The sequence below is a fragment of the Cornus florida genome, unplaced genomic scaffold (assembly GCF_030987335.1).
Source record: "Cornus florida cultivar Cherokee Brave unplaced genomic scaffold, ASM3098733v1 CherokeeBrave_3.0.0_Hap2_Chr02, whole genome shotgun sequence".
Classification (NCBI taxonomy): Eukaryota; Viridiplantae; Streptophyta; class Magnoliopsida; order Cornales; family Cornaceae; genus Cornus; species Cornus florida.
In genome coordinates this window covers 45,122,957-45,148,417 of record NW_026775572.1, presented here as the reverse complement: position 1 = coordinate 45,148,417, position 25,461 = coordinate 45,122,957, and the positions used below count along the sequence as shown (strand labels likewise).

The following is a 25,461-nucleotide window of genomic DNA, read 5'->3' as shown; positions in this document are numbered from 1 at the left end:
GTCATCACAATGAGGCCGAGTCCACTTGGGAAAGGGAGGGTGTCATTCACTCCCAGTTTCCTGAATTATGGGAAGAAGGTAAGAGCGAATTCCGAGGACGGAATTCCTTTTGTTAGGGGGGAAGAATGTAATACCCCTAATTTTAAAAAGGACAATCCTGTAATTTAATACAATTATTTTTATTTAATTAATTGATTATTTGCTTGTTTTAATTAATTAATTATTTGCTCATTTGATTTGTTTTATTTTTAATTAACTTAAATGTGTTTTTCTTTCATTAATGGTTTTAAATTGTGTTTTCTTTAATTAATTGCTTAAATTGTATTTGGGTTTGTTTCTTTACGTGTTTATGTAAATGCACTGTTTTGGTAATTAGGGTTTTGTATTTTACATCGTGTTTAGGATTGGAGCCGACATATAGTTGGTTTAGGATTTAATTTAGGGTTTGGTTTAGGATTTAAATTAGGGTTTCAACTTAAGCCTATAAATACATAAGTATACATCTGCTAGGGTTTCCTGTAAACCATATTCACTATATTCACGTACATAAGGATACAGAGGGAATACGGAGAGAACTTTAAGAGAGTAAGGTGGGGAATCAAGGAGGAGTTCTGGATTTAACTAGGAGTGGCAGAGGTTGATAACAACTATTGACATTGCCGAAGTTGCTAGAGACAACAGTTTTGGATTTTCAATCGGAAATCAGAGGCAAGTTCCTGTTCTGCTCTATCTCTTTAATCTGTGTTCTGTGCATGCCTAGGAGGACTTCAGGGACTTAATAAAGGCTAAAACAATTGTAAACAAACATAACATCATGGATTTATGCATGTAAGAATCTGGTTTAAATACTCGTAAGGTACTTGTTTTGCCTATTTCTGCTTCTCTGTTAATCTGTTTTTCTATAGTGTGATTCAGGTTGTTATAAACTAAGGTTGTAAATTTTATGTGGGATGCTTTGTAACTAATCTAGGAGTGAGTTTAAATCCTAGAACAAGATCTTAAAACAGTTTTGATTTTTACAAAATAAATCTGTTGTAAGTTGCTTAAGGTTGCTATTTGAACGTTCTGTAATTCTGGCTTCCAAACTTGAGTGTAGTTCAAATCATGGTTGCATATCAGTGGGTTAGGATTAATCTATAACTTTGATTGGACCCTAGAACAACTGATTAAATCATTCCAGAGGCTCTGTTAGTTACCGGAGTCGAAGAAGATGAAGCAAGAACAGATGACGGTGTCCAAAGGAGCAAGAGCACGCTCCAGAAAACCTAGGAGCCGCCTCTAAGCCTTTGGAGCCGGCTCCTAAAGGATTGGAGCCGGCTCCAATAGTCCAGAGCCGGGTCTTGAGGCAATTTGAGCAGTGCTCTCACCAGGATGCGCTCAGTTTTGGTTTAGTGCACTGTTTGGCTGCGTGGGGTGTTTTAAATGGTTTGAATTGAATTAATGGATGGATACAAGTGTTGTAGATCCACTAAACAATAGAGAAACATAAATTCATAATTTAATTAAGGATTGGACAATGCACAGTTAGGCAAGGAATTTACCGGTTGCACCTTGAATATTAAACTGTTTACACTAGAGAAGTTAGAGGATCGTTTGTATATGATTTAATTAGGATTAAACATATATAAATAGGATTATAAGTAACATTAATTACTTAAATTTAACTGAATTTGTGTTGAATCAAGTTAATTTTCACCTTGTTATTCAACTACGGCAGATACGGACAACTTGGAGGATGTGAATGCTTATACTTATTTTGCAGATTACATTATTGGAATATTGATTTTGTTTAGGCTCTATAATGAATGCTTATTATTGATATATATGTATCAAATTATAATGATACATATTTTGGAGGATGGATGTTGATTATATAGTGTGGTTCAATTAACTACGCAGTTTGGATGAGTTAAATGCTCAGTAAATTTTTATCAGCTTAAAGGAATTGGTTTAGGATTTCTAAACTTTATATTGTGTGCATAATTTGATCCTAAACTTGATAGGTTATAATAAATGCTTGTTCTGGAGTATAGTTGGTTTGCATCTATTACTGTTTTATCGACTATGTTAATTGGAGGATTGTATGTACCGGTATGGAACGGTGACATACTAGGTATGGATTAGTTCAACCACTACATCCTACCTAATCTGGAATGAGTTGGATTAACTATAAAAAGGTTAAGTCTTACTTGAATGGATGTGTATGAACCGGTATGGGACGGTGTCATATTAGGGATGGCTTAGCTCAAAGCACTAAGACCTACCTATATTGGAATGGATTAGTTCAAAACACTAAGTCCTACCCAAATTTGGATTAAGGTATGGATTAACCATAAATGTTAAGTCCATCACCTACTTGTGTCATGTCAATCAAATAAAGTGAATGACCTACTATGGTTTCAGGATGAATTTGTGCTACATATATCAGACCACTATACAGATGGATGATATTTTGTATTAGGTGTACGGACTTTATATATTTATTTTATGTGCTATGGTATGAGCTTGAGTTTTAGGACCATGGTTAGGGCGCGTATATCGCTTGGGATGGATAACTGGACATAGGTATTGTTCCCTGGTAGGTCTAGGTACTCATGCCCACCTCAGGGTGCGTATTTGCATGTTGCCTTCTATTCAGGCTGAGACAAACCTATTGGACTATCGAGCGTCCTATTAGTGTGCACTACATACATATATGGACTACTCTAGATATGGTTGAGTCTTTCTAGGATGTATCTGCGTATCGGATTACTGTTTGGATTGTAGTAGATCAGGACTTGTATGTGGGCCTGACCCACTCCTTTATTTTTCAGGTGTTCGTCGGTTCCAGGGTTTGAGCTTGGACGTGCAGAGCAGATACAGATATTCATTCCTCCGACTATGTAGGAATCTTCTCTATGTTAGCTGTAGAATTTATTTCTATGATTTAAACTCGTATTTGAGAATTTTATAAGGGGTCCAATAGATGGATTCTCGAGTTGTAAACTTACAGAGGTTTTGAAGCTTGGATTTTTATAATTATATTTGGAGGATATTTACTTCTAGTTCCTTTCAGCTTTTAAATTTTTATTTCTTAAATCAATTTTGTATTCCGTGTTCGATTTAAAATACTTTAATTGATTGATATCCCTCGGACTCGAGTCGGACTTGATCAACCCGTGTCTCGGATCCGAGGGGTATCACAGTTGGTATCAGAGCGCTCCAGGTTCAAGTGTCTCTAGGACGTTTCGTATTAAGTCTTCCGCGTAGCCTTATCTCTTGATTGGAGTTTTTGGTTAGGATTCATTGTATTCTTTACGGTCCTAGTGAGTTGTACTGATGTCTATCTTTCTGTGTGAACCGGTGGATAATAGAGGACAGACTGTACAAGGAACTCGAAAGGAAAGAAGAGCGGCACGTAGGCAACAGTATCTCCTACGGCGTCAGCAATTGGAGAAAAAGCAACAACTGCCTAGGTTTCAGGAGGAGCAGGAGGAAGATGGTCAGTTGCATGTAGAACACGAGGATGTTCAGCATACTCAGGAGTCTCATGATCGGGCCAACAATCAGGGCAGGAATCCAGGGTATTCTCCTCAGCTAGTTTACATCATTGCTTAGGCTGTAGCTGAAAGTGTAGCAACTGCATTTCAGAGTCAGACACACGTTCAGCAGGCACCCAAAGTAATACCAGTGGTGCAGAATGTGTTACAAGGTCAATGTTTTGCCTGAGAAGAGTTTGGGCATACATCCAACCAGTGTACCGGACTAGCTCAGAGACAACTGAATGGGGGACCACAGGCAGAACGGTATCGCCCACAGACAAACCAACGGAGGTGGCCGTTTGGTACTTTTTGGGGTACTTGCTATACTTGTGGTGAATTTGGTCACCCTTGCAGGCAGTGTCCTAGACAAGGAGATATCGGGCCGTCCCAGCAGGAGGGTACCGACTCACATAGAGGAAGGCTCTTTTAAGAGTAATATTAATTACTAGTGGTAAAGGAGGATTACTAAAAGTTTAGTATGGCTTTGATCAAATACACTGGTTTTGTTTAGGAATATTTTATGATTAAGCTTCTAGAAGTTTATGGTTTGGGAAACTTTTTAATAAAGTGAACTATTGGATTTGGCTATCTTTATTGCGTTCTGTAATAGAATTTTTGGTGGTATATACATAGCTGTTTTAAAACTATATTGGAAAGTGTATGTTGTCATAATAGATGATTATCACAGTGGAATGATTGGGTTTGAAGGGTAAACAAATATTTGTTCTGAATTACGTTGCGTTGAGACAGGATGGTTCCCAAGGAGTTTACAAAGGAACTGGTGTAAATCTATATGGTAGGTTTGGTTTAGAAGGAGGAATTCCCAAAATAGAACGATAATCTAAAAAGGGGAAGAATATGGAATATTTTTGTTTTACCTTATGTGTTTTGCTTTACTGAATATTTTGGTTACTTTAAGTGTTTTGCATTATGGAGTATTTAGAACAGTTGGGATTTAGGATTCTGACACATGAATGCAACTTATTTGGAGTCACCGTGTCGTATTGTCGACTGTCGGGATCAAATCCTTTGTAATAAGGTTAACCCTTTGGTGCGTGTTCAGTGGAGTCATCATAATGAGGCTGAGTCCACTTGGGAACGGGAGGGTGTCATTCACTCCCAGTTTCCTGAATTATGGGAAGAAGGTAAGAGCGAATTCCGAGGATGAAATTCCTTTTGTTAGGGGGGAAGAATGTAATACCCCTAATTTTAAAAAAGACAATCCTGTAATTTAATATTATTATTTTTATTTAATTAATTGATTATTTGCTTGTTTTAATTAATTAATTATTTGCTCATTTGATTTGTTTTATTTTTAATTAACTTAAATGTGTTTTTCTTTCATTAATTGTTTTAAATTGTTTTTTCTTTAATTAATTGCTTAAATTGTATTTGGGTTTATTTCTTTATGTGTTTATGTAAATGCACTGTTTTGGTAATTAGGGTTTTATGTTTTACATCGTGTTTAGGATTGGAGCCGACATATAGTTGGTTTAGGATTTAATTTAGGGTTTGGTTTAGGATTTAAATTAGGGTTTCAACTTAAGTCTATAAATACATAAGTATACGTCTGCTAGGGTTTCCTGTAAACCATACTCACTATATTCACGTACATAAGGATACAGAGGGAATACAGAGAGAACTTTAAGAGAGTAAGGTAGGGAATCAAGGAGGAGTTCTGGATTTAACTAGGAGTGGCAGAGGTTGATAACAACTATTGACATTGCCAAAGTTGCTAGAGACAACAGTTTTGGATTTTCAATCGGAAATCAGAGGCAAGTTCCTGTTCTGCTCTATCTCTTTAATCTGTGTTCTGTGCATGCCTAGGAGGACTTCAGGGACTTAATAAAGGCTAAAACAATTGTAAACAAACATAACATCATGGATTTATGCATATAAGAATCTGGTTTAAATACTCGTAGGATAATTGTTTTGCCTATTTCTGTTTCTCTGTTAATCTGTTTTTCTATAGTGTGATTCAGGTTGTTGTAAACTAAGGTTGTAAATTATATGTGGGATGCTTTGTAACTAATCTAGGAGTGAGTTTAAAGCCTGGAACAAGATCTTAAAATAGTTTTGATTTTTACAAAATAAATCTGTTGTAAGTTGCTTAAGGTTGCTATTTGAACGTTCTGTAATTCTGGCTTCCAAACTTGAGTGTAGTTCAAATCATGGTTGCATATTAGTGGGTTAGGATTAATCTATAACTTTGATTGGACCCTAGAACAACTGATTAAATCATTCCAGAGGCTCTGTTAGTTACCGGAGTCGAAGAAGATGAAGCAAGAACAGATGACGGTGTCCAAAGGAGCAAGAGCAGGCTCCAGAAAACCTAGGAGCCGCCTCTAAGCCTTTGGAGCCGGCTCCTAAAGGATTGGAGCCGGCTCCAATAGTCCAGAGCCGGCTCTTGAGGCAATTTGAGCAGTGTTCTCACCCGGATGTGCTCAGTTTTGGTTTAGTGCACTGATTGGCTGCGTGGGGTGTTTTAAATGGTTTGAATTGAATTAATGGATGGATACAAGTGTTGTAGATCCATTAAACAATAGAGAAACATAAATTCATAAATTAATTAAGGATTGGACAATGCACAGTTAGGCAAGGAATTTACCGGTTGCACCTTGAATATTAAACTGTTTACACTAGAGAATTTAGAGGATCGTTTGTATATGATTTAATTAGGATTAAACATATATAAATAGGATTATAAGTTACATTAATTATTTAAATTTAATTGAATTTGTGTTGAATCAAGTTAATTTTTACCTTGTTATTCAACTACGGCAGATACGGACAACTTGGAGAATGTGAATGCTTATACTTATTTTGCAGATTACATTATTGGAATATTGATTTTGTTTAGGCTCTATAATGAATGCTTATTATTGATATATATGTATCAAATTATAATGATACATATTTTGGAGGATGGATGTTGATTATATAGTGTGGTTCAATTAACTACGCAGTTTGGAGGAGTTAAATGCTCAGTAAATTTTTATCAGCTTAAAGGAATTGGTTTAGGATTTCTAAACTTTATATTGTGTGCATAATTTGATCCTAAACTTGATATGTTATAATAAATGCTTGTTCTGGAGTATAGTTGGTTTGCATCTATTACTGTTTTATCGACTATGTTAATTGGAGGATTGTATGTACCGGTATGGGACGGTGACATACTAGGTATGGATTAGTTCAACCACTACATCCTACCTAATCTGGAATGAGTTGGATTAACCATAAAAAGGTTAAGTCTTACTTGAATGGATGTGTATGAACCGGTATGGGACGGTGTCATATTAGGGATGGCTTAGCTCAAAGCACTAAGACCTACCTATATTGGAATGGATTAGTTCAAAACACTAAGTCCTACCCAAATTTGGATTAAGGTATGGATTAACCATAAATGTTAAGTCCATCACCTACTTGTGTCATGTCAATCAAATAAAGTGAATGACCTACTATGGTTTCAGGATGAATTTGTGCTACATATATCAGACCACTATACAGATGGATGATATTTTGTATTAGGAGTACGGACTTTATATATTTATTTTATGTGCCATGGTATGAGCTTGAGTCTCAGGACCATGGTTAGGGCGCGTATATCGCTTGGGATGGATAACTGGACATAGGTATTGTTCCCTGGTAGGTCTAGGTACTCATGCCCACCTCAGGGTGCGTATTTGCATGTTGCCTTCTATTCAGGCTGAGACAAACCTATTGGACTAGCGAGCGTCCTATTAGTGTGCACTATATACATATATGGACTACTCTAGATATGGTTGAGTCTTCCTAGGATGTATCTGCATATCGGATTACTGTTTGGTTTGTAGTAGATCAGGACTTGCATGTGGGCCTGACCCACTCCTTTATTTTTCAGGTGTTCGTCAGTTCTAGGGTTAGAGCTTGGACGTGCAGAGCAGATACAGATATTCATTCCTCCGACTATGTAGGAATCTTCTTTTTGTTAGCTTTAGAATTTATTTCTATGATTTAAACTCCTATTTGAGAATTTTATGAGGGGTCAAATAGATGGATTCCCGAGTTGTAAACTTACAGAGGTTTTGAAGCTTGGATTTTTATAATTATATTTGGAGGATATTTACTTTAAGTTCCTTTCAGCTTTTAAATTTTTATTTCTTAAATCAATTTTGTATTCCGTGTTCGATTTAAAATACTTTAATTGTTTGATATCCCTCAGACTCGGGTCGGACTTGATCGACCAGTGTCTCGGATCCGAGGGGTATCACAAGCCCCATCAAAATCATAACTTAACTTCAAACTTGAACTCAAGAAATGGCCAAAAATGAATTCTAATAAGGGGGAAAGGTAAAGCACGACAAGGTGAACATAAAACGTTAAGGCACTACACCTTTTTACTAAAGGGAAGTGGCCGGAAAAGAAGAGAGAAGGATGGCAGCCCCTTGGCTGCCATGGCTGCCAGCCAAGAGAAAGGGGAGAGAGTGAAAATTTTGACTTTTTTCTCTTAAGACCTCCTATTTATAGAAAAACCCTAAAAGTGTGCCGAACGGGCCCTACCGGGTCCGGAAAAGTGAAATTTGAGCAGATGCGCTCAAATAGCAAAACTTCGTGATAAAAAAAGATTCAAAATGAGAAAATATGGATAACGGAAAAAACGGCGTCAAAAACCGAATTCCTACCAGAGAGATATGCCCCAAACAAGTTTGGCGCTAACCGGTGTCAGAAACCCTAAAACTGGAGAAAAACAACCAGAAGGAAATTCCAAGAGTACACGACTCGACGAAAAAGTGAAAATGAATCCTGTACGGGGATCCAGGCTCAAAACAGGGCATTTAGCAATAACTTTCATTAATTGCACAATGACCCCTCCAAAAAGTGGAAACTGCGAAATTGCCCCAGAATGAAAATATCTTAGAAACCCCTGAAATAAAATATCTTCAAAAGATATTTATGAAAAACACCCCAAGAAAAGAATAAGTTTCTGAAGAATTGCGCATCCATGCCCCTACGGACACCAAGAGCAAACTGAGTACTTTACTGTAAAAGTAAAGATACGTATTTCATGGAAACCACTTAGCATGAAGATACATGGAGTCAAAAACCAACTCTGAACACAGGAAGTGTGGTTATGCTAACAAAGTGACAAACAGGGAAAAGACAAAATAGGGAAAAGGACGAAAAATGAATAGTGTCCGAAAAAGGTGAAGGTGGAAATGACACGATCCTTAAAGGAAGTGGTCAATCCAAGGAAAAGGGTCTCAGAAACTATTTCTAAGCACTCGAGACGACACTAAGTGGCATGAAACCGAACTCAGAAGGAAAAGACAACGGAAAAAAAATATCCGTGAAAATCTGAGAAAAAGGAAAGGAGGGAAAATGACCGGATCATTACATGAACAAGGTCACTATTCGTAACAAGTATCCGTTACCTAGGATTGATGATCTTTTTGATCAGTCGAAGGGAGTTACATACTTCTCTAAGATTAATCTGCGGTCTGCATATCATTAACTTCGGGTTAGGGAACCGGATGTTCCAAGGACAACATTTCTCAATAGATATGGATCTTATGAGTTTCGAGTCATGCCTTTCGGACTGACTAATACACCTGCGGTTTTCATGGACTTAATGAACAGAGTTTTCAGGGCTTATTTGGATCAGTTTGTCATTGTCTTCATTGATGATATCTTGATCTATTCTAAGTCGGAGGACGATCATTCTATACATCTTTGGATTGTTTTGCTGACGCTTCGTGAGCACCAGTTATACGCCAAGTTCGATAAGTATGAATTTTGGCAGCGGGAAGTGAAGTTTCTGGGTCACGTGGTGTCAGAAAAGGGAATAGCGGTAGATCCAGCCAAGGTTTCAACAGTGGTTTCATCCAGGGGTTCTCAAAGATAGCAGGGCCACTCATTCATCTGACTAAAAAGGGTGTACGGTTCGTGTGTGATGAACACTGTCAGCGAGCTTTTGATGAGCTAAAGACTAAGTTGACTTCTGTACCAGTTCTGTCTACTCCACAGAGCGGGATAGAGTATCTTGTCTACACAGATGCTTCCTTACAGGGTCTTGGATGTGTTTTGATGCAGGAGGAGTGACCGATTTCGTATGAATCTCGTAAGCTTAAGCCTCACGAGCTTAATTATCTAACACATGATTTGGAGTTGGCAGCTGTGGTCTTTGCCTTACGTATTTGGAGGCATTATCTGTTGGGCGAGTCCTTCAGATTATTTAGCAATCACAAAAGTCTGCAATATTTGTTCACTCAGTGGGAGCTGAATATGAGACATTGCAGATGGTTGGAGTTTGTGAAGGATTATCATTTCTCTATACAATACCATCCAGGGAAAACAAATGTGGTGGCAGATGCACTCAGTCGTCGACCCACTGCTGGTCTTTCTGCTTTATTCACCACTACGCGGAATGCGTTGAAGACGGTGGATGAGTTGTTGGATGTTTTTATGGCTTGCATGGCAGTTACACTTTCTGTCATTCGTAAGGTCTTGAAGGCACAACTCACGGATCAGCAGTGCATTGAAAAAATTGCAAAGATAACTTCTGGGGAGGTTCCATTTTACTATGTTAGGACTGATGGAGATTTAAGGTACAAGGGACGTTTAGTAGTACCTTCTGTTGATGATTTAAGGCAGGATGTGATGACTGAGACTCATCATTCTGAGTATTCTATTCATCCAGGAAGCGACAAGATGTATTAGGATATGAAGTTGCAATTGTGGTGGGCAGGTATGAAGAGGGACTTTGCTCTTTTTGTTTCTCAGTGTAGTACTTGTCAGATGGTCAAGATTGATCATCAGAGGCCGCCAGGAGCACTACAGCCACTACCGATACCGGAGTGGAAATGGGAGAGTATTTCTATAGATTTTGTAGAGGGATTGCCTAATTCTTTCAAGGATCACAATTCCATTTGGGTCATTGTGGATACATTGACTAAATCAGCTCATTTTTTGCCTAATCGCACTGACTTCACATCGGAGCAGTTGGCGAGACTTTACATTACAGAGATAGTAAAGTTATATGGCATTCCGTTGTCTATTGTATCGGACAGGGATTTGAGGTTTGTGTTAGGATTTTGGAAGAGTTTTTAGCAGGCTTTGGGTACAAAATTACACCTTAGCATTGCTTATCATCCTCAGACAGATGGTCAGACCGAGCGCATTAATCAGATCATTGAGGATTATTTGCCACTTATGGAGCTTTTATATAACAATAGTTTCCAGAAGACTATTGGTATGGCACCATTTGAGGCATTATATGGCTGACCGTGTCGATCGCTTGTTTGTTGGATGGAGGTTGGCTAGAGTAGATTCTTGGGTCCAGAGTTCATCAAGGATACTTTGGAGAAGATCGCTCTTATTAGGAATTGCATGCGTACTACCCAGAGTAGGCAGAAGAGTTATGCTGATCGTCGCACTCGTTCCTTGGAGTTTCAGGTTGGGGATCAGGTTCTACTCAAAGTGTCTCCTATGAAAGGAGTAATGCACTTTGGGAAGAAAAGGAAGTTGTCACCGCAATTTGTCAGTTCATTCATGATTACGGATCGAGTTGGCGCTGTAGCTTATTGGTTGGCACTTCCGGATAATTTGGATCGTGTACATAATGTGTTCCATGTTTCCATGTTGCGGAAATTTTTGCGCGATGAGGATCGGTATCAACATATCGATGTTGGGGAGATTGAGTTACAGCCGGATGCACGTATTTGGAGCCACCGTATCGTATTGTCGACCGTCGGGATCAAATTCTTCGTAACAAGGTTATAGCTTTGGTGCGTGTTCAGTAGAGTCATCACAATGAGGCTGAGTCTACTTGGGAACGGAAGGATGTCATTCGCTTGTAGTTTCCTGAAATATTGGAAGAAGGTAAGAGCGAATTCCGAGGACAGAATTCCTTTTGTTAGGGGGGAAGAATGTAATACCACTAATTCTAAAAGGATAATCTCGGTAGTTTATTTTATGGTTTTATTGTAATTTTTGCATTTTTATGGGTTTATTTGGCTGCTTGCTTATTTGTTTTAATTGTGGTTTATTAATTGAGTTAATTGCAATATTTGTTTTATTTATTTGTTGAATTTATTTGAATTATTTAATTGAGTATTTGTTTTAATTATTTTCTGTCTTAAATATATATTTACGTGTAAATTTGATTTAATTGTTTTATTGTTTTTATTATTATTTTTTTAGGGTTTTAGGTTCTTCACGTTTAGCCGACTTAGATATAATATGAATGGTTCTTTTCCCGTCTCTAAATTAAACTAGAATTAGGGTTTTTAGTGAAGCCTATAAATAGAATTGTATGCCAAGGGTTTGTAAACCCTGTTCAAGTACACAGAGAGACGGAGAGAAACAGAGAGGAACATAATACTTTTTTAGGGTTTAGCTAGGACTAAGGCTAAACCAAAGAAAGATTAAAGGGGTGTGTTCGAGGGTTGAACCAAGGAGAAGACAGAGCGTTCGCCGGAAACCTTAGGAAGACGACGCTAAGATTTTGAACCGAAATCTCAAAGGCAAGTTCTATTCCTAACTCTTTCTCTTTGGCTCGTGTTCTTTACATGCCTAACACAACTCCAGGAGTAAATAGACATTAAAGATTAATCTGGTTCGCATGTTAATTTCAATTATAACAGTATGCCTTTACATGAATTGGTGTTTGCTTGTTTGTAAATTTCCTTGCATAATTCATATTTTAATTGATGTTAATTGATGCATAATGAATTAATAAATTGTTGGGACTGTTTGGAACCTAGAACAGAGGGTTAGGAACCTTAGCAAGGACAATCAGAAAGTCAGAAAACAGCCGGCGTTAGGGAAGACGAAGGTTAGGAAGAGTGGAGGCGGCTACACCTTTCATTGAAGGTGGCTCCATTGAAGTGGAGCCGGCTCCACATGATGTAGAGGGAGTTGAGCTTGCTCTACCTTAAAGTTGAGCCCCCTCTATCTAAGTTGAGCCTCCTTTACCTAAAAGTTGAGCCTCCTCTACCTTAAATTGGAGCCTGCTCTACATCTTTTTGGAGCATGTTCCTTTGTGGATTTTCAATTTGTTTTTTTATTTCAGCGATGGCTTTTACTCCTATACTTGGATTTTGATGTTCCAGTTTAATTAGAAGCTATACTGGAGGTTCTCAGAAGTGTCCTGAGCTTATTTAAAACTCCCAAGAGCCTTGTTAATACATAATTAATTACCTTCTATTATAGTTTGAACAGTATAAAATTCTTACACAAATTGGTATACCGTTTTAGATGTGGAGGATTAAAATTGTTCATCATTGTTTTAGCAATTTTTTGAAAATGATTTTATAGTTTAAATCATTTTTCAGTGTTATAAATAAACATGTGAATTTATATATTCTATTATGCTTACTTGGAATTAATTGATGTTTACATGTAGGATCTGTATTATCAATTATTAGACTGTGCGGAGTTGTATCAAATAAGCCTGTTAAATTACATGATTTTATTATGTTTAGTATGGAACAATTGATGTTTATATTTGATATTTTAATTTTCAATCATTGGATGTATGGATTAGTTGATATTTACATTCCTTGTCTGTATTATCAACTGCTGGATGGATAGATTGTATGCACCGGTATGGGACGGTGGCATACTAGGGGGATTAGCTCAAAAATGCTAAGTCCTACCTACTATGGAATTAAGAAATGGATTAACTAAAAATTAAATCCTATTGATTTGTAGTGTCAAGGCAACGAATGGTTGAGCGACACTACTTTGGATTCTGGATGGATTTTAAATATATTGTTATGGTATCTCGATAAGAGCTCGAGTCTCAGGATCGATGGTTAGGGCGCGTATATGCATTGGGATGTATAGGTGGCTATGATGGTTGGAGGTGTACCCTGTTAGGCTTAGGTATACATGCCCACTTCAGGTGCGTTTTGCATGTTGCCTCTATTCAGGTTGAGACCGGCCTGTAGTCCAGTGAGAGTCCTTTAGTGTGAATATATATATATATATATATATATATATATATATATATATATATATATATATATATTTACGGACTATATAATTATTGTTGAGTTGGTTATGATGTACATGCATATCGAGTCTCTGCTTGGATTGTAGTAGGATATAACTTATTCGTAGGCCTGACTCACTTCTATTTTCCAGGTGTTAGATAGTTCCAGTCGTAGGCTTGATCGTGCTGAGCAGAGACTATCACTTACTCTTCCGACGACGTAGGACTTCTCTCCATGGTTTACTTTAGATGTGCTTTTAGTAATTTCATTTCAGTTTGGATTTTTATTAGGGGTCCATTAAAGATGGATTTCCGAGTTGTTTAATTAGTGGATGTTTTATGGAGGATTGGATTTTTGGATTTTAATTTTATTTTATTCAAGGATTTTTAAACTTAGATTTCTTTCAGCCCTTAATTATTTATGTCTTATTTCATTTTTGTATTCCGTGTTCGTTTTAAATATTAATTGTTTGATATTCCCTCGTGTTTGGACTTGGGCCTGATCAACCTGTGCCTCGGATCCAAAGGGTATCACAGTTTTCACCTCTGATCTTTGATCCAAGGGCTGCTGGTGCAGCCGCATGTGTACCGCGCCGCGCCGCACTGGATTAGCCTCCCCTACTCTGGCGCTGCCCTCGCCGCCGGCGATCCTCTGGTCATCAGAAAATTGCCGAAATTGCAGAAAATTAAATTAAGCCCAAAAAATTCCCGAGAAATTCCGAAAAATTCCAGAAAATTGCTGAAGCCTAATTTAACCATTTTGGACCTTCTTGAAGCTTCATAACATCTTTGATGAGGATTATATGACTTTAAATAAATTTTATAATTTGAAATACAATAGAAAAAATTAAATTACATCATTGAACTTTCAAATGGGTAAATCAAAGCCTTAATTATATTCATTCAAAGATAAAATTACATTCAATTAACCTGTAAGCTTTATCTATGGCCCAAACAATATATCGTCATCCATTCACAATTATACATACATCATCATCGTGTATTAATATATATTAACATATTAAATCATACATCAACATACATCAATAAATATATATATGCATATAATTTGGATCCATGAATGATGATTTTCATAAAAAAAAAATATGATCTCTAGTAATGAATCAAACCATGCTCTGATACCACTGTTGGGAAACATGTAAGTTTTAAAAACTTTTTGAGGGATTTTCATACATAGATCTTGATTCATCACATAGAGACAAGTTTTATGCATAAAATAAAATATGATGTATAACTCAATTAATAGATTGAATAATTACATCAAAAGTTTGAGAAAACCTTTAAATCTTTTATCTAAAGTGAATGTTCTCACTTATTGTAGATCCATTAGCAAGATCTTTTCTCCTTCTTCTTGATAGTAATCTTCCCTTTAGGAATCACCAATATACCTCGATGAATGACCTTAAAGGCAAGGCTTGTGGTAGCCTCCTTTAGAAGAGAAAGCAAACCCTAAAAATAGAGAGAGAAAATATATTCATTTTCATTTCAAAAGGCTCCCTTAAAATATACATAGACCCATGTATATATAGGCAACGTAAAGATAAAAAATGAAACAATAAATCATTCTCAATCTCTAATTCACATATCTCAATTATAATAGAACTCCAATATCAACTTGGGCTGTGGGTGAGAATCCTTTAGGCTTACTATTTTCTTGACTACTATAAATTAATAATTGGCCTGGTCCATTAAACCATGGACCCAATTCAATTAATTCATAAATTAATTTCTACTCTACTAAAAGAAATTAATTGCACTCCAATTAAATAGTAAATAATCTCTAAGTCAATGTTGCACTTTGACCCCTTTATGCATAATTATTTATTGGATTATAAAGCCATCAATCTGACAACATAATTAATATAATTATTTTGTTACCTTTGATTATTTCCGGCTTGATCACAATAAAATAATTGATTGACAAAAAATAATAATTTACTAAATAAATAAACATATGAATGCCTTCGAATTTAATTTGTGATCAACCATAATCAATACAAAATAAATACAAGTAGCATTAATGCAAATATTGAGAATATAATCCTCTAACTATTAATTACATAACTACCCAAAGTGCCAATCTATGGATCCCGAAGTATCCGCCGAACAAATCAAAGTAATTATTAATTAATAAAAGAGTCTATACTTCTCTCATGCTTGAAAGTCAAATGACATAACAGTGGTAGGGAGCGATTGCATACGACAGCTCTCGTAATATATCTCAACCTAACGCGGATCCAGTTCAAGTCTTAGTTAATAATCAGTCCATCCATAATTATCGACTATGAACAATTTATGATTACTATTTATATTCATATATTGATCGTCATCACATACATATATAAATATCTCTTGAAATCAAGTGGACAGTATCAATTCCATAACGAATCGAAACATAATACATTGAATTCACAAATTATATAAATCATAAATATTTCAAATATGTCAGGAACATATGTCACTATAATCCAAATAAGAATTTGTTATGCTAGGGCATATAAATCCCAACAATGTCATGTGTATAAAATATCTGGGAAGATACTGGTAGAGAAGAGATCTTAAGTTTGCTAGTCCTTATATCTGACCATGTAGTGTATTGTTGCTATGACAAAATGGTAATTTAGGCACAAATCCTCTAAATCCAAAGTTTTAATATATTTATTCCTGCTTCTGATTATAGTGAATAAAAATGGGAAGAAAATTTGTTGGATTTGCAAACAAGCAGTCCAATGTGCCCATGGAAGTTTCTTTTCTTATTTTTCATTAAAATGATCCTACCTTAAAGCTAATATAATTTTTTTTTTATACAATTCCTATTAACTTATTTATATTTCTATTGTAATCTTCTTCTTCTTCTTCTTCTTCTTTTTATTTTTATTTTTTTATTTTTTTATTTTTTTTTCCTGTTGATTATTATTATTATTATTATTGAGAAGGGTTAACTCAATGCACCACACTTATGTCATTACAAGGTTTAGGGATGGAGCAGGTTTTTGGTGTGCTCGATAGTCCTTTCTTTTTTCCCGGTTTATTATTATTATTATTAAGAAGAGCTAACTTAGTGCACGAGATTTCTGCCATTACAGGGTTCGGGGAGGGAACAGGTATTCGGTGTGCCCGGTGCATCGTGCACCGGGCACATCAAAACAGTTCGTGCACACCACACGCAGGCACGGATAGCTTTGATGGCCTGGTGCACAGTGCACTGGGCACGCCAAATATATTCTCCTCAAGAGGGTATGTAGTCTTACCTCTGCATGCGAATAGGCTGTTTCTTTGATTTGAACCCGTGACCTCTATAAATATTGAATGACATCACTAAGTTTGATTGAATGACATCACTAAGTTTGCTACACAGCAGGATGTGACCCTCTTTTGTTCAAACTTACCTTTTAAGTTCACGGAATTCCTTTTATATAAATATTGGCTTGTACATCCAAATCTGACTGGTTGAACTAAAGACTAGCACATTTAGCGTTCATCATATTGACAACAATTCAACATTTTAAATATCAATCATGGTTACTTTTGTGGCACTTACTTCACATTTTTCAAGATCTTTGTCAAATTTCTTTCAACCTTTGCAATATGATAATGTTCCACTACATATTTACCTAAAAATTACATATTTTTTAGGCATTTTTTTTACCCTCTCAACTTTAACCGTCAGTGTTTAACTTCAAGAAGCAATTAGAAATGTCAAGCACTTCTAAAAAGGTTGTGGAAAAATACACACCAGACAAAATCCAAAAGGGGAAGCTTTTACTCTGGATAGGAACAATTGATATATATATATATATATATATATATATATATATATATATATATATATATATATAATATTTGGTGGGAAGGGGAAGGCTATTAGGGCCAGTTTTATTGGTGATACCATTGTTAGTGGAATGTTTTTAAATTCTTGTAGTTTTGACTAATTTTTTTATATTTTTAAATCGGGCCTTTTAAGTATTTTAATCTTCAATTTGTATAAAAATCCAACCCTTTTTTTTTTTTTTTTTTGTAAAGACCCCAAAACCCCAAATTTTTTAATTATAAAAATTTCAAAATTTTGAAATCAGTTTTTTTTTTTTTCAAGGATTGAAATCAGTGTTTTTTTTTTTTTTTGAATTTTTCTTAGGATATTTTAGGTATTCCAATCTTCTTGAAGATCTTTAATTGCTCAATTTTAAAAAATGTAGATTTTTTTTTTTTTTTTTTGCACTATATTTTGTAGCCTTTTGTATTACTCTGCATTGTCAATCTCATTAGATGATGCCCTTGGTGAGAAACACAAACCCAATAATACTTTTATCATTCCTAAGTTAGGAAGTATGGACACTTCAGCGAAATTGATGTGATGGTATCGAACATGGACACGAGGATATGACCAAACATGTGTCCCGTTCAGTTGCTCCTTAGTGTGCAGGGAGCAATATACGCGACTTCCATTTCAGTCGTTGGATTTCATCCAATGACTGAAATTAAAAACAATTATATTATTTGTTTCTGGTTTTTTAAGATTTCAAAACTACTTAATTTAAGTGTTTTGAATAAAATAAAACTACTCAATTTGAGTGTTTTAAATAAAACAAAACACCTTATAATAACAATTTTTTTTTTTTTTTTTTTTTTGTGTGTGTTTCTTTTGTACATATAGAGGAACATTTATAAATAAAAATAATAATTTTTTCGTGTTTTCTTATGCTCATATAAAGGAACATTTATAAATATAAAAATGTCATTCATCAATCAATCAGTTAAGGTCGCATATTCAAATTAGGTTTCATCAAAATTTTAATAAAATCCTTAAAATGACACTATTGTATTTTTCCATAGTTCAGAACTTTGTTACTTAATTGTAAAGTAACGTCAATTTTTTTTTTTAGGAGGATTAATTTCTCTCCAAAATATTAACTTTTATGGAAGGACTCTCTACCTAGTATAACAAGAAGTGAGACTTAGCAAAAAAAAAATTTATCTTTTCAATTTCGTTAAGGAAGGTGTTTTTTTTTTTTTTTTTTTTGAAAAGGACTTAGTAATTATGATAGATAGAAAAGAGCCCCAACGATTTTAGTGGAAGTATTTAGTTATTTTTTTCATTATTAATATCCTTATTATAAGGTGTTTTATTTTATTTAAAATACTCAAATTATGTGGTTTTGGAATCTTATAAAATCAGAAACAAATAATATAGTTGTTTTTAATTTTAGTCATTGGAGGAAATCTAACTATTGAAATAAAAGTCGCGTATATTGCTCCATACACACTAGGGAACAAGTGAACGAGATTGCTTAAACGTATACTCCATACACACCAGGGAACAAGTGAACGAGATTGCTTAAACGTATACATATTTGTTGTTATTCTGTTGCCTAAGCTTTTTCACTTCCCATATCAAAAAGTAAGCCAAATCAAAATGATAGAAAACCAAAAGATGAAGAGGAAGAAGAAAAAGAGGAGAAATAAAAGAAAAGAAGAAAAAGTGGAGACATCATCTAAAATGTGTATTATTGAAAAATTGAAAAAAGTAATTTTTTTTTTTTTTACAATAATATATTTTTATTTAGTTATCTATTTTATATATCCTTGTATCGATATCATGTCATATCCCGCATTTGTGTCATACTCGTAACTGATTCCGTGCTTCCTAGTTGATAGGTATAGTTAGAGCAAGAATCGGATTGAAAGTTTGTTATGATCAGAAAGGCTAATACATATTGCATGACATGAAAGAAAAAAGATACACGTTTCTTCCCAAGGGAGCACCTCGGAGAGGAGGAAATTTGATTTATTAGTGGGCGGTTGTGTAATTTGGCAATGTGATTGTGATTGTGATTGTACCCACGCAATTTTTTTTTCCTCTTGAGATTGTACCAGACCATGCATTTTCTGTTTTTTTGGTGCTGAACTTGAATGGCAATCTACTCATCCCCACAATCTTCTTTCCACAACCAAGTATTTCAAAATCGTTCTCTCTTTTCTTTTTCTTTTTTTTTTTTTTCTTTTTTTTTTTTTTTTAAGAAATAGAAGACTATATATATATATATATATATATATATATATATATGTGATTATTTGTCACCACTTTTCACATTTCATCATCTTCTCTATTATATGAACCGACATGCATTTTGGATTGTAGACACCAAAAGATGGACTCATATAGTGGAGAGAAGATAGAGAGCCAACACAAGCCTCCACAATTACAGCAACCAAGCGAAGGCACCTCTTTTATTAGAACTTGCTTCAATGGGCTTAATGCCTTATCAGGTCTCTCTCTCTCTCTCTCTCTGTGTATATATAGCTGTTTGTATGTGTGTTTTCTTGATGCATTCACCATCATTTCCTACTCCATATCATTCAAGGAGTTAAAATTATCTCCCAAACTGTGATGTCCCTGAAACATGTTTTGAAAACGCATAGAGAATATGCAAAGCGGACAATATCTACACAGGATGGACCGTCGTGACACAAAACCAATTTCATTAATATATACAATCACATTTATGAATTTGGCTATTGTAAATGCACTAATAGAGCCTTGCAAAGTCTCGTGGAATAGTTAGGGCAAAGCCCGGACACCTCAGTTATTGAAAAAATGCATTAATAGAGGGCTAATGTTTCATACTCTGCTTTCTCAGGTGTTGGGATACTGTCAATTCCATATGCACTGTCTCAGGGAGGGTGGCTGAGCTTGATTATGCTTTTCGTGGTAGCAGTTTTCTGTTTCTACACAGGACTACTACTACGACGATGCATGGATGCTCACCCACAGATCAAAACTTATCCGGACATAGGCGGGCAGGCCTTTGGGGGTAAAGGAAGAGCCATGGTGTCCACTTTTATTTATCTTGAGCTCTATTTGGTTGCAGTTGAGTTTCTGATATTAGAAGGGGACAATTTGAATAAACTGTTTCCCAACACCAACTTTCACATTGCTGGCCTCAAGTTAGGAGGCAAACAAGGCTTTGTTCTGCTCAGTGCCCTAGTCATATTGCCAACAACATGGTTAAGGAGTTTGGATTTGCTGGCTTATGTATCGGCCGGCGGGGTTTTCGCCTCCATTGTTCTGGTTGGCTCTGTTTTTTGTGCTGGTGCAGTTGATCATGGTGTGGGGTTTCATGAAAGAGGAGAGCTTTTGAATTGGAGAGGAATGCCTATAACCATGAGCTTGTTTACCTTTTGTTATTGTGGTCATGCAGTCTTCCCTACACTCAGCAATTCCATGAAAGATAGGAGCCAGTTTCCTAAGGTAAGAAATGGTACCCCAAGTATTCAAGTATTTTGTTTTTCCCTTAAGTTCAAGCAAACTCAAGCACTACATTTTTCTCTTATGATCGTTGTCGTCATTGTTTTCATCATCATTCTTGCCTTAATTCCATATAAATGGGGTCAACCACATGAATTCCTACTCCAATTTTTTCTATGGCATGTCAATATTTCCCCTATTATGTTTAATTTTTTGAAGTCATTTTTAATAACCTGGTCGCAATTTATTTTTGGAAGCCCTCTCCGTCTCTTACCTTCTATTACAACTAATCTTCCTCGCTTCACCACCGAATCACTAGATCTCCCCTATATGTGTCAAAACCATCCAAGTCTAACTCTTTCTAAATTCTTACCGATCAATGCTATGCATAATATTTTTTCTCTAGAAGGAAAACTTACTTTCAACCTAAAACTTACTTTCAACCTACCTTTATTCACTTAGGCTAACGCTCAGCATTTGTGCTCTCTTCGGCACGGAAGAAAAAAATTAGATGGAAGGGAGAGGAGAAGGGATGGATGAGACATCCCTATGGAATAGATTGTGTATTTCTTTCTTTTTGTTCGGTTGAATAGAAGAGAAGAGAATAAACTTAAAATTTCCTATCTTCCCTAAGAGAGAAGGAAAGATAAGATTTTAATTATTTTTACCATTATAAACAATAATATTTATAATATTGTAATTTATAGAGGATAGTATTGTAATTTAAAACTTGTATAATTTATGATAGTATTTAATTTAAAACTTCTATGACAGTTTACTTGTCTTCCCTCATTTCTTTCGCCCATTTTTGGGCGGATGAAAATTTGTAAAGGAGGAAGGATGGACCATCCGTCCTATTTTTCTTTCTTTCCTTATATCATCTTTACAGAATAAAATTTATTTCTTCTTTCTTATTTTCTCTCCACACCTCTTCCTTTTTTCTCACCGAACACAACATAAGTATTCAAGTTAAAGATGTTAATTAGTGTTTTTTCTTTTTTTTTTCAGGGTTTTACTTTTTCTCATATAACATCATGTTTTTATCTAGTCTTATTCATGTCAAATTGATTGGAGGTGAGAGAATCAATCAAGATAGGGAAAGCTAATAAAAATGTAACAACAAATAAAAGTGACAAGTTCCCTGTTGAATTTGAGGGTACTGAAGTATTGGAAAGGAGAATACCAAAACTACCTTTAGTTGATAGTTAATCAAGATGTGACATCTGACTTACGAAGTATATAGAAATGACATCCAAATAGTTGGGAGAACACATTGTCAAGTTGAATTACCAAATAATAATTATACATTTATTAATCTGTCATTTGATTATCTCTAACCAGATTTAAATAACCTTAAATTTTTATTTAAAGGGAAATTTTTTATTAAAAAAAAATGAAGAAGTGAGAGTTAAGAACAAAATAATCAAGAATTGACAGAAAACAAAAATCGCACACCACACAAAACGAAAAGATTTATCATAGTTCAGCTTATAACTACGTCAGTAAAGGTCGGTGAGAAGTTTTGACTATGTGAAAAATAAGAGAATTTCGAAGTCTCTCAAAACCCTAACCCCAATACATCCTTCCTCTTTCACTCTCAATCTCGATTTTTAGTGTTCTTTTATATAAAGTTTAAATCTTATTACTTTCATATTTCGGGTTAAGATAGAGACTAAAATCTGGATCCAAGACCCGCAAAACAAAAACATGTCAATTTTGTTTTTACATAAGCAAAATTGGCCTAAAGTCCGTTTTACCCTTCTTAGTAATTCCATGAAAGGGTAACAATTAGTGTACTATTATTATAAGCAATTTTGGTTGGATATGATGATTACCTTTCTCATTGTACTCACTTTCATTGCAGGTTCTACTTGTGTGCTTTGTTCTAAGCACCATCAGCTATGGATCAATGGCAGTTATAGGCTACCTAATGTAAGGAGAAAATTTGATGTCTCAAGTGACACTAAATCTCCCTACAAGAAACATAAGTTCCAAAATAGCAATATACACCACATTAATCAACCCCGCCACCAAATATGCCATAATGGTATCTCCAATTGTCACAGCTCTTGAGGCCGCGTTTCCTTTCAAAAATAGCAGATCATTCAGTTTCCTCATCAGAACGGTTCTGGTGATCAGCACTGTTTTTGTGGCGCTAGCCGTTCCCTTTTTCGGCTATGTGATGGCGTTTATAGGAGCATTTCTGAGCGTTGGTGTCTCGATTTTGTTACCCTGCCTTTGTTACCCGAAGATCAACAAAGGTTCTCTGAGTTTCGGATCGGAGATGATGTTTATTGTGGCAATTCTGGTCATGGGAGTTTTTGTTTGTGTCTTAGGTACATATACTTCTGTAAAAAACATTGTAAACCATATCTGTCCAACTTGAATTATGACAGTTCTGTTGGAAATTAAACTTGATTATGTGGTTTTTAGTGTTTTTGTGAAGGTTACAAGTCCTTTAATATTGTGTGTTAGTGGGAGTTTGTATTTGTGTTAGTGGAAGACATGAGAGTTAAGTTTACTAAATACTATGTTAGTGGGATTAGTGGGAGTAATTGGGCATTGAAATGTAATTAGTTATGTATGTCTTAGAGCCTGTATAAACTCATGTTTTATATTTATTTTATGTGGAAAAAAAAAGGAGTCAGAGAATAAGACGAAATAGTATGAGTAGAATATAATATATTTTTAAGAGTTCCTTACCTCAATTCCTCTTCCATTTTATTGTGTAGTGTGTGTCTCTAGCCCGTCCACTTATCCAACAAAGTGGTATCAGAGCAAAAGCCAACGAGTGGTATCAGAGAAAAAGTCAACAAGTTCACCATAGACTGGCAATATATAATAAAATTAGTAACTTGCACATGTTTTTTGCTTGAATATGATGTTAAATCTGATAAGAACATGTACTGAACTTGATTTTTAGCCACAAGGACCAAGAAAGAAAGAAAAATAAAATTAAAATTCTAGGAACAGGGTAAATTAGTGTAATGCATTTTTTTTTTTTTTAAGATTAACTGGCTCCCAAATCAAATTGATTTACTCAGTGCAAGTTGAACCTCAAATCTAATACTTTACGAGGCACCAGTGCCAAGTAACCTTATCACTGGGCCAACCCCTTGGGATTGTAACGTGCTCTGTTTTCCTTTGAAGCTCACCTGGGGAAAAAGAAGAGTCCTTAACTCCAAACACTGCTTAAATGGAGATCAAATTGGCCAAGATACAACTCAGTCGGCTCAGCCATTGTTCCATTTCAGTTTGTGTAGTTTAAATGTCCTTAATTTTCTAGAAAATATTCTTTACATAGATAAAAGCTGATTGCAATTTCATGTACAAAGTACAAAGTACAAATGGCATGGTTAAGAGTTGGCAATGATCTAATCTTGTACAGTAGCAAACAAGCAGCAATGATTTCCAATAATGAACAAATTGAGTATTTAAGGGAAGGGAAAAAAAAAGGGGGTTATAGATCATACTTTGGTAACAAAGGGAAAGGGAAAGTGGACGGAAAAATAATAACAAAAAAGAAAAAGAAGATAAAATCGGATTTCACATGTTAAAAAATAATACTAATAATAATAAAAGGGTAAACTGAAAGAAAAAATAAAATAAAATCCCCTCAACTTTCATGATTTTGTAGAAAACTTTCCTAAACTTTTGTTTTTATACAAAACCCCTTATACTACTCAAAAAAACATATGCAGATACCCCTCCCATTTGAGGATAATGACGAAAAATTGTCAATTTTGGACCTGAAATCTTCATATACTACCCTTCTTTATTCATCAAAAATGATTTTGGATCATTTTTAGATCCATGAATCGACCTATAAACGGTTATCCATATTAGGAGAGATATATATCCTAATATTTTTGTCATTTTAAAACCAATGTTTTTTAATTTTCATATTTTGAAGAGTAAAATGGTATATTAGATATATATGTTAACAACACTTTAACGGATTGAATATAAGTTGTGACTTTCAAATAGTTGACGGGATTACACATGGCTTGTGCAAAGCAGGGAAAAATGAGGAGAACTTTTACATAACCCAATAACAATAATAATAATGGCAAATATCTTCAACAAGGATCCTCTCCATTAGGGGCGGAGCGAGGAATTTGTTTCGGGGGGGCGTCGTATTATATTTTTTTCAAGCGAATAGTGATGCAAAACAATAAATCAAAAAATAGAACTGCAATAATGGTGGAATAATAGCATTTAATAATTTTAAAATTAATTAGTTAAAAAAAATGGAAACATAAAATACCAATCTTAAGAGTCCGTTTAGGAACAAATTTAATTACCAAACTTTGAAGAGAAAAAAAAAAAATAGTTTGAATACAGGAATGCAACTTTTTTGTTTTTTAAGAGAATATAAAAAAGAAGAACAAGAAGAAGAAGAATATAAAGAAGAAGAAGAAGAAGAAGAAGAAGAAGTGGAGGAGGAGGAGGAGTAAGAATGAAAAGAAAGGAAAAATTAAAGATATTTTTAAAAAATAATTATTTTAGTGGGTATTTTTGTAAAATTTTATAAATTATAGGCCTATTTGCAATAAAAATTAATTGGCACAAGGGTAAAAAATTATTTCACGGGGCATTTTTCACTTTTTTATAAATTATTGACTTGTGTGTAATAAAAATTAATGGCCATTTTCTAGAAAAAAATTATTTTAGGGGGGGCATTTTGAAAACTTTTTATA

The 25,461-nt window shown here is 35.0% G+C and overlaps 1 pseudogene; it reads left to right on the top strand.

Moving 5' to 3' along the window:
- Positions 1–19,286: 19,286 nt before the first annotated feature.
- LOC132286895 (amino acid transporter AVT1I-like) lies at positions 19,287–23,396 on the top strand (annotated as a pseudogene).
- The last annotated feature ends 2,065 nt before the right edge of the window (positions 23,397–25,461 follow it).